This window comes from Myotis brandtii, unplaced genomic scaffold (assembly GCF_000412655.1).
Source record: "Myotis brandtii unplaced genomic scaffold, ASM41265v1 scaffold87, whole genome shotgun sequence".
Taxonomy (NCBI): domain Eukaryota; kingdom Metazoa; phylum Chordata; class Mammalia; order Chiroptera; family Vespertilionidae; genus Myotis; species Myotis brandtii.
Window position 1 is genome coordinate 217,071 of NW_005371548.1, and position 9,507 is coordinate 226,577.

A 9,507-nucleotide genomic window follows, 5' to 3' on the forward strand; every position below is an offset into this window, starting at 1 on the left:
GGGGGGAGGGGGAGGAGGAGGTGGCAGAGAAGGTAGCTTCCTCAGGGGAGGACTCTGCCACCGACGGTGTGACTGCGCTAGGCGCCGCCAACGCAGCGAAGCGCGGACAATTGCACTTGCGCCTCGCTCCCCTTAACCCCCTTAGCCCCGCCTCCCTCTAAGCCCCGCCCCTTTGCCCCTCTTTCTCTCGCTTCAGCTTCTGCCTCGTTCTAGCTCCTTCTCTCTGCCAATGAAAACGCTTTAGACCCGCTGGCCGCCTCTTCCCTCTCTCCACTGCTTGGCGTCACACTTCTCCCTTCTGTGGAGAAGCTAAGATGACCAAGGGCAAAGGGCAAAAAGCGAGGGATGTGAAAGTACCTGGGCCTCACGAGTCATCTAAAACCAATTCAAGGGGGAAAATAATATCTGGAAAAAACAATTGATTCCATCCCCAAAATATCTCTAAAATACATCTGTCAGCGAGAGGAGTTAGCTTAACACGGGCAGACAAGGCAGGGGTCCAGTGGAAAACATCAGTATGGAGTACAGAAATAAGCAGCATCCTTGGTCATGACATATTATGTCCCCATGAACAATGGCGTGTCTATCAAATTACCCATCTAAATTAAAAACCTGTGAATCCAGTACCCAACCAAAGAACTAGAATATTGCTGATAGTTTAAATATCCTCACCATCTTTTCCCAAACTTCCCTCCCAGAGAAACCAATATCTTGATTTATATCTATTATGTCTGTCTTCTCTTTACATATATTCTTATCACATAGATATGTGCCTAAACAATATTGTTTAGTTTTTATTGTTCTCAAATTTCACGAAAATGTGTATCTTTTCTATGTAGCATTTTGGGACTTGATTCTTTCACTCAACATTTTGTTCCTGAGATTACCATGTAACTGTAGTTTATTCATTGTCAGTGCTGTATAACACCCCATCCATTTCTGTTGATGTGTATGTGTCCTGGTGCATCTGTGCAAAGTTTATTTTAGGTATGCCATCCTTTACAGACTCACTTTCATTGCCTTATTTCAAGCCCTCATCATCTCTTTTCAGAACTATGGTACCTGTCCCAATGGCCACCTTTCCTATGATCTCAATCCCTCCCATCTATTTCCGTATCGCTGTCATTTATTGCTAGCTCTCCGTTGCTTGTTGGATACTCAAAGATCATGGCTTCCCACTATTATCTCCCTACTCTCATCCTCTTCTTCCCCCACCTCACCACTCATACTTTATGATTCAGCAGTATTAAATCCTCGTATAGATTCTCGTGAAGACTATGATTTTTTCCATGATGCAATGTTTCTCTTGCTTCCTGAAAGGCCCATTCCCTCACATTAGGCACCTGCCTAGTAAACCCTTCTACCCACCTTGAAGCTCAGATAATACATCACAAAATAGTTTGTTTTATTTTTGACACCCCATGCTTCAGAACAGTTAATTCCTAAGACAAAGTTCTCAAACCAATGGACCTTAGGTCTAGGTCTCTAAGTCCTGGGTTCCTAGATCTGGCCAACAAATATGTTTTGTTTAACTGCATAATTGTTTACTTACTTTCTTGTCAATATTTGAAAGGGGCATTTCATGAAAAAAAAGTCTTTTAAAAGCATTTGAAGATTGGCACTAGTTGCTGTGTACTGGAGCTGAATAGCAAATTCTGAGACTTGAAGTGCTGGGCTCTTAAGAACATAATGTTTTGTGGTTCTAATTTATCCAATGTTATCTGAGTAATTGGGTGGTTTCTCTAATATTCAATCATGTCCTTTAATTAGTGCAACATTTACTCATCAAAGAAATTATTGGATAGGTCATGCACAAGAAATATTCCACTGAAATAGCCAGTACGTCAAGATAAGCATAAAAAGAGAGTGTCATTTTATTCCTTCCCATAAGGAGAGGAAGAGAAGTCCCTCAAAAGCATTGTTTCTCAAAATGTGAATCCCAGCCCACTTGTAAAGGAATATTCAATCAGAATCTCTGAGGAGTGTGGGAATTATAAAACCTTGAACATTGTTGTTATTTATGTTGTTGAAGTGTATTTTATTGACATGAAAAGTTTTCATATGTACATATATATTTTTATGAAAAGGAGGTTGTACAGAACTTTTACAGAAAAATATCTATGTATGCCTAATGTATTTGTGTCAAAGTATACACCTTCATATGTTCTCATTCTTGTTCTCTGCTCCCCACCCCATCACACAGTCATAGAGAAGGTCTAAAGGGAACATCCTACCAAGTGATTTATCATCTCTGCCAGAATTACTCTAAATGTTCCTTATGTTTTATAAACATCTACAAAGTTCTCATTGTTTGAGAACTATAGAAAATAGTTTTCCATAACCTGAGGTTATCTTCTATGATTGGTTAAGGCGGGAACATGTTTAAATATTGGTCCCTTAATCATCCAGTGGAGTTTTGGAGTTAGAAAACAATTTCAGCACTCCATTTCCTCTATTTCATGTGCACCCCTGATTTCTAATTTTTCATTTTTGTGTTATTCATCATCTTCACATCACCATGCAGCTCTTGCTTTAAGAGACATCAGCTGCTATCTTAGTCCTATCTACGGTTGTTCTTTCAGCTAGAAACTGTTCAGTGTATTCAAGTGATAATGAAGTTAACTAAGCGTAATTGCACAAATAGTGTGCAGTAGAGTATTTTTTTTAAATGTAGAACTAATCTTACCTCCCAGCTAGTAATTATTTTCTGGATGAAAATAATATTAGAATAAATATCACTATAGCCATATTTTTGGTTATTGCTAAAAGGTGTATTTCACATGGGCATTTTTAAAATAGTTATCACTGTTATAGAATTTAAGATTTTATGCTATAAGAAGGGTCTATTGCCCTAGCTGGTTTGGCTCACTGGATAGAGCGTCAACCTGCGGACTGAACTGTCCCAGGTTTGATCCCGGTCAAGGGCACATGCCCAGGTTGTGGGCTTGATCCCCAGTAGGGGACATGCAGGAGGCAGCCAATTAATGATTCTCTCTCATCATTGCTGTTTCTATCTTTCTCTCTCTTCTCCCTTCCTCTCTAAAATCAATAAAGATACATTTTTAGAAAATTAAAAAAGAAGGGTCTATTAGCTTGATGATAGTGTGTGTGTGTGTGTGTGTGTGTGTGCACGCATGCACGAGCTGAATAGCCCAGATCCAGTTCTTTGAACTCCTCTTCAACAGAACATTCACCACAAGTTTTTACTTTATGAAAAATTTTCTTTTAAAATAGCCCTCTTCTGTCTGGCCAGCATGGCTCAGTGGCTGAGCATCAACCTATAAACCAGGAGGTCACAGTTTGATTTCCATTCACGGCACATGCCCAGGTGTGGGCTTGATCCTCAGTAAGCGGACGTGCAGGAAGCAGCTGATTGATAATTCTCTCTCATCATTGATGTTTCTATCTCTCTCTCCCTTCCTCTCTGAAATCAATAAAAATATACATGTTTTTAAAAAGTAAATAAATAATAAAATAGTTCTCTTTTGTGTCATTTCTGGTCCTCAGAAGACAATAGAATAAAGTCTCTGGACAAAGAAGTTGTCCAACAAGACAAATCTCTGGCAGACGTTTTGGATTCAGACCCCAGAATGAAGACAGCTATGGGTCTGATGGAAGATTTGTTTCCTCAAATTGTTAACTTGCTGTAGCTAAACAGATAAAGAAGAAGGTGGTGTAGAGAACTGTCAGCTGCCCAGGATATGAAAGCAAGAGGGGGTGAAGACAAGAAAGCAGTTGTTGGTCAACTGTCCTGCCTACTACAGTGTGTCTGTTCCCAAAGTGGAACTTCTAACATAATTAAAGATACCCCAGAAGAAGTGAATAAAGAAGAGGAGCAGGGAGATGTCAACAGGAAGAAGACCACGCTGATGGGAAGCCTTACCCACAACCTTGAGACACTCCAGAAAGAGAAGGAATGTCTGCTAATAGCCATCAAGCTCAATAATGCCTTGGGAGAAGAGGTGGAGACTTTGATCAGTGAGCTCTGCAAGCCCAGTGAGTTTGACAAGTACAAGCTATTCATTGGGGACTTGGACAAGGTGGTAAACCTGCTGCTCTTCTGGTGGAGGCACCTAGCCCTCATGTAGAACTTCCTTATTGGCCTTGGTGAAGATGCCAGTAATGAAGAAAGGAGCCCTCTCAACAAGAACAAGAAGGTTCTGGCGAGGCAGCACAATGATTCCGAGGTGCTTAAGGATAACCAGGACCGAGGGACTATGTGGTCAATTGGCATTCTGGCCAATTACCTTTCAGAGGAACAACTCCTGGTTACTAGCACTTTGTGAAAAATGAAATCAACACTCCTCACTGAGCAGTGAAAACTGGAAAAGATAAAATGGGGCCAGGAATAAGTGAACAGTCTGCTGAAGAGTCTTCCCTCGGATTTCATTCCCAAGGCAGGGGCCCTGGCTCTCCCTCCAAACTTCACCAGTGTAATGACTCCTCTTCGGAGATGTACTTTCACTGGTATTTTCACAACATTAACCTCTCCACATTACCCTCTTCTAAAATGCCCAACTAAAATATCACCCTTTCTTTCAACACTCTTTAATCTGAAAAATGTAACAGTAAAAACCATTGTTTAAATTATGCAACTATGGGCGAGGGTTCTGGATAAAAGAAAAATATTGTATCCAGGAAAAAAAGCCTGTTTTTATTTCCATATCATCCTTCATGATTGACCTTATGAGAGCTCAAATACTGCTCAGAACTTGTTTCTATTATTACTTTCTAGTAGAATGAAAATTAATGAAACTGTGAGAATTGATTGGAGGGTGTTTGATTGGTTCTTTTCCTTTGCATTTCTGTCTGTTATTTTTGTTTTGAGGTATTATTTACTTTTCCTTCTGTTTCTTCTATTTTTAAAATTGTGTCTCAGTTTCTTTTTATATTGTTGCAGTTAGGTTTATGTAAAAGAAATTTTCATCTATGTATTAGTCATTTTTCTTCTGAATGCATATAATCTCCATCACCTTTTTCAAATTCAGACCTTTATAACCCCCTTCTTTTATATTTTTAGTGTCACCAATTATCTTTATTAACATTCCTAGTTCATTTCTAAATTGAAGTAGCTATTGTTTTCTTCCTCTCTCTGTTATTACCTCCTTTAAACTTAATGTGATATTTAAGTATATAGTACCTTATTTTTAAAATGGTTATAATATCCTGTTTCTGTCTTCCTGTTGGTGATCTTACTCAAAGATTTGTGACCTTTTGTTCTTTGTTTCAGGTATAATAACCACCTTGAGTATTTCCTGCAATAGGGTCTTCTGGTGATAAATTTCATCACCTTCCCTATGTCTGACTAAGTCCTTAGTTCTTGCATATCTAAAAAATACCTTTGTTAGATATATTATTTTTTGTTGGTAATTTCTGTCAATAGCTTGAATATTTGATTCCACTCTCTCCTAGCTTGTAGGGTTTCTGCTGAGAAATCCAATGATAACTTAATGGACTTTCCTTTATTGGTTACTGTCTTTTATTTCCTGGCTGCCTTGAAAATTCTTTCTTTGTTGTTAATTTTTTTGACAGTTTTAATACAATGTGCCTTAGAGAATGCCTTTTTGGATTAATGTAATTAGGTGTTCAGTTTGCTTCTTGGATTCTAGGATCTAGCTTTTTCCATAGCTTTGGAAAGTTCTTGCCAGTTATTTGAATAGGCTGTCCATTCTTTTATCCCTCTCTTCTTCTGGTATGTCTATTATTCTTATATTGCTCTTTATGATGGAATCGGATAGTTCTCAAAAAGTTCTTGCACTTTTTTATGTTTAAGTCTCTCTCTTCCTTCTGCATCATTTCTAAATTTCTATCTTCAACATAACTAATTCTTTCCTCCATCTGGTCAGCTCTATTTCCTAAGCTCACTAGTTTATCCTTTATCTCTTTTATTAAGGTCTTCATCTCCAGAATTACTATTTGGTGCTTTTTTAAAGTTTCAATCTCTTTTGTGAAGTATTCTTTTTGTTCATTGATTTTATTTCTGAGTTCATTATACTGCCTATCTGTGTTTTCTTTCTGTTTATTTTCTGGAACTCCCCTCCCCCTTTTTTTTCCAGAGCTGCATTGTGACCTTGTTTTTTCATGGTATTAATGGATTTCTTCTCTCTCTAGGCATCTATGTGTTAGTGGTAGGCTCTGGTAAGTTTATAAGAAGTCCTTCTATTGTTTTCTAGTAGGTAGTGCTGAAGCACAAGATATTTAGTTCTCTTGCACTGTTCTGACTTTTCAGATCTCTATGAGATGGTGGAGAATGCCTGGTGTTCCCGGGTGGGCATCTCCTCTGTGTTCAGGACATCTCCATCTCAGGGGATCAACACTGAGGGGGAATGTGGTGGGTGATAGGGTTCCAAATCCATAAAATATCAGTGCTGTCCTCTGTAGCCAGACACTGCTTCAGTGCAGCCTTGATGGGTGCACTTGGAGTTACCTAGGGAAAAGTGGTTGCTTCCTTTGTTGTTTTGCTCCCCCAGTATTGGTGACTGGCAGACCTCAGTGGCTTCCCCTCTATATCTCTACATGACCCTCGGATTAGTTGCAGAATGTGCCTGTTGTTCCAAGGAAAAGACGTTTCTGTAGTAGCATTTCTCAGGTTTTCAGATAATGTGCCATGCAACACAACACTCACTGCTATAATTTCTCCTGGGGCCTGCTGTTAGCTCTGGCAACGTGAGGGGAGAAGACCTCTGGAGAGGGTGAGGGAAGGCAGGCAGGCTCTGTAACTTTGTTTCTCTGTCTGGAATGGCAATATCTGGACAACCATGTCTACAATTCTGAGCTTTGTCTCTGCCAAGGTCACTGGGTTCAGCTGCAGTACATACTGAGCTATAGGGATGCTCATTATATCTCTGCACCTCCGGACAGAAGGGAGTACCAGTGGCAACCTGATTCCTTTTCTATCTGGAGACCCAAGATATGAGTTCCAGCCTGCGAGCCTTAGGATGCGTCCTTGACACCAGCTAAGCTCTTCTCCCTTCCCACCTCCGGGGTTTGCTCCCACTTGCCCAACTTCAGATGTTTTCATGCGCAGATCTGTTCGTACGTTAAACAGGGAATCCTTTGTTGAATTATAGCTGTTCAAATTGTTGGAACTTCAAGGGAAGAGGTCAAGGGGACCTCTCATGCTGCCAATTCTCTGACGTTGCTCACTTTTTCCTTTTTTTAGCCAATATGTAGTGCTACTGTGTGTATATTTTGTGTATTTGATAATTTTTACTAACTCTAGTTTCTCATTAAATAAATTTGACTTTCTTTTCTGTAATTAAAGTTTTCCCTCACTTTTTGTACATTTTAAAAGGTAGTGTCTTTTTTATTGAATTTATTGGGGTTACACTGGTTAATAAAATTATACAGACTTCAGAGGTACAATTTTGTAATACATTTTCTGTTTATTGTGTGTGCACCACCCCAAGTCACGTCTCATTTCATCACTTTATCACCCATTTACCCTCTCCTACCTCCCCCAACAGCTCTGTCCCACTGATAATCACCATAGTGCTGTCTATCTATGAGTAGTTTATTTGTTTGCTTAATCCCTTCAGTTTTTTCACCTAACCCCCACATCCCCTTCCCTCTGACAATTGTCAGTCTGTTCTCTGTATCTATGAGTTAATTTTTATTTGTTTATATTGTTCATTAGATTCCATATATAAGTGAGATCATATAATACTTGCCCATTTATGCTGTCACAAAGGGTAAGGTTTTATTCTTTTTTATGGCCAAGTAGTATTCCATATTGTAAATATACCACACCTTGTTTATTCATTCATGTACTGATGGGTACTTGGGTTGCTTCCAAATCTTGGTTACTGTAAATAATGCTGCAATGAACATAGGGGTGTATATATTCTCTCAAATGAGTGTATTGGGTGTATTTGGATATATTCCCAGAAGTGGTTCACTAGGGTCATAAGGCAGTTCCATATTTAAATTTTTAAGGTAACACCATACTACTTTACAGAGTGGCTGCACCAATCTTCATTCCTTCTAACAGAGTACAAGAGTTCCCTTTTCTCCACATCCTCACCAGTACTTGTGTTTGATTTATTGATGATAGCCATTCTGATAGGTCTGAAGTGATATCTCATTGTGCTTTTAATTTTCACTTCTCTGATGATTAGTGATGTTGAGCATCTTACCTAATAATAGACAAACATGCAAATTGACCGTACCTTTGCTAGGCCCAACACCAGCCACGCCCACCAACCGATCCAGAGATGTGCACATTAACCCCACAAAGATGATGGAGGCCAGAGCCGGGATACTTTTGTTGCAGCCACAGCTACCATGCAAGCATCCCGGCTCTGGCTGCTCCAGGCTTATTGGAGATGCAGAAGTCAGGGGAGACAGAGAAGTCCGGCTCCAGCACCTGAGGCTGGCTGCGGTCTGGGAGATGAAGAAGCCGCCTACCCCGTGATCCCAGTCTGCAGCCGGCCGGAGAAGCCGCCTGCCCCGTGATCTCAGGCCTCAGCAGGCCGGAGAAGCTGCGTGCCCGTGATACCAAGCCTCAGCAGTCCAGAGAAGCCACCTGCCTTGTGATCCCAGGCCTCAGCAGGCCGGAGAAGCTGCCTGCCCCACATGCGCCCGCCCCATGTCCTCGGGAGGACTGAGAAGCTGGGCCCCAGCGCCTGAAGCTGGCTGCAGCCTAGGAGACAAAGAAGCCGCCTGCCCCATGATCCCAGGCTGCAGCCAGCCAGAGAAGCTGCTCACACTGCATCACAGGGGACACGGAGAAGCCACCCACCTGCGGTCCAGACGCCAGTGCCTGCGGCTGGCTGTGGCCCAGGAGATGGACAAGCCACCCTCCCCGAGGTCCCAGGCTGCAGCCACCTGGAGAAGCTGCCAGCCCTGTGGTCCAGGGCGCCAGCACCTGTGGCCCGGGAAATAGGTTCCCTCTTCTCCTACTGCAGTCATTACTTCAATATTCCCCTTCTGAATTTCTCTCCTGTGCCGCAACCCAACTCCACTTTTCATTGGAAGGATACAGAACAAAGCAGTGTTAAAAGCTTACATTTTTAAGCTGGTAAGATTGGTACTTAAACATATAAATGGAGAACTAGAGTCCTTAAGGTAACAAAGGCTACAAAGGGGGGGGGGGGACAGGGACAGGGCATGCCATATTATATCCAGCAATCCATATGGGGACTGAAAACTTTGCAATGATGACAATTAGTGAAGATATGAATCAACTAACATAGTTGACAGGGACAATTCTTCCATCTTTGAAATACTACATCAAATCTGTTTAAATAGATTTTCATCAGCATAATCTAACACATTCTGACAAGACCACCACCACCAATGTGGTCAGTGTTGTGCCAATAAATGTTTACCAACTGGCTCTCAATCAAAGAAAACAAGACTCTGATTTATACTGTCGGCCAATTTCTGTCACATAAATTCTCCATCCATGGCTGATTTCAGCTGCTAATGTGATGCCACTAAATGCAGAGCTGAGGAGAAACATGCAGTAATACACTATTATATTCTACCAGAAAGACCCAAAAGATA

The 9,507-nt window shown here is 41.0% G+C and overlaps 1 pseudogene; it reads left to right on the forward strand.

Annotated features, from left to right (window-relative positions):
- Positions 1–1,808: 1,808 nt before the first annotated feature.
- LOC102264114 lies at positions 1,809–6,339 on the forward strand (annotated as a pseudogene).
- The last annotated feature ends 3,168 nt before the right edge of the window (positions 6,340–9,507 follow it).